The following is a 654-nucleotide window of genomic DNA, read 5'->3' as shown; positions in this document are numbered from 1 at the left end:
TGTTTAGTCAGTACCAGAGGACCTGCCAACAGAGCCAGCCCTGCACAATCAAGACTTTTACATACTGTGGAAGGGGATAAAGTCCCTGTGATTCACATTAAAAATATGCCGAGAAAAACAGTCTGGGTTATTCCTGCCTTGGGTAAAGGTAAACCACTTCGTGGGATTGCTTTTGCTCAAGGACCTGGATGAACTTGGTGGCTGAGGCAGAAAGATGGGGAAGTCCAATGTGTATCTCAAGGAGATTTAATTTTGAGTGAAAATAGCCAATGAATTCCTGTATCATCCCCGCTATGGTTGTTCTGTATAATACCAACAGCTTTATATTGAGAATTTCCCTGGGTTAATGCACACTGAATTTTTATAGAGCTGGAGCTGGTGCCCAACAACTTCTTCAAGAACAACATCTTCAACCCACAGACCCTGGGCGTGGACTGTGACAGCTACACCAACTACAAGCACCGGATGCAGCATGCAGCAGAAACTGCACACCATCCTCCTGCTGTGTTCAGTGTCACCTACTCCACTGACTGAGTGAACTTCATGTCATCTCTCCTGCCTTGAAAGTCTGTCATGGCAGACAGAACCCAAGGTCATGGACTAAATGAACTCAATATATGTTTTGAAGAAAATGGCCCATAAACTAGGGAAATT

At 44.5% G+C, this 654-nt stretch overlaps 1 protein-coding gene across 1 annotated transcript in view; it reads right to left on the bottom strand.

The window, feature by feature from the left end:
* MUSK (muscle associated receptor tyrosine kinase) overlaps positions 1 to 654 on the bottom strand; it is a 49,997-nt gene that overhangs the window by 13,757 nt on the left and 35,586 nt on the right. The gene's annotated exons all lie outside the window — the stretch shown is intronic.

This window comes from Antrostomus carolinensis, unplaced genomic scaffold (assembly GCF_000700745.2).
Source record: "Antrostomus carolinensis isolate BGI_N321 unplaced genomic scaffold, ASM70074v2 scaffold20632, whole genome shotgun sequence".
Classification (NCBI taxonomy): Eukaryota; Metazoa; Chordata; class Aves; order Caprimulgiformes; family Caprimulgidae; genus Antrostomus; species Antrostomus carolinensis.
This window is presented reverse-complemented; position numbering and strand designations above follow the sequence as displayed.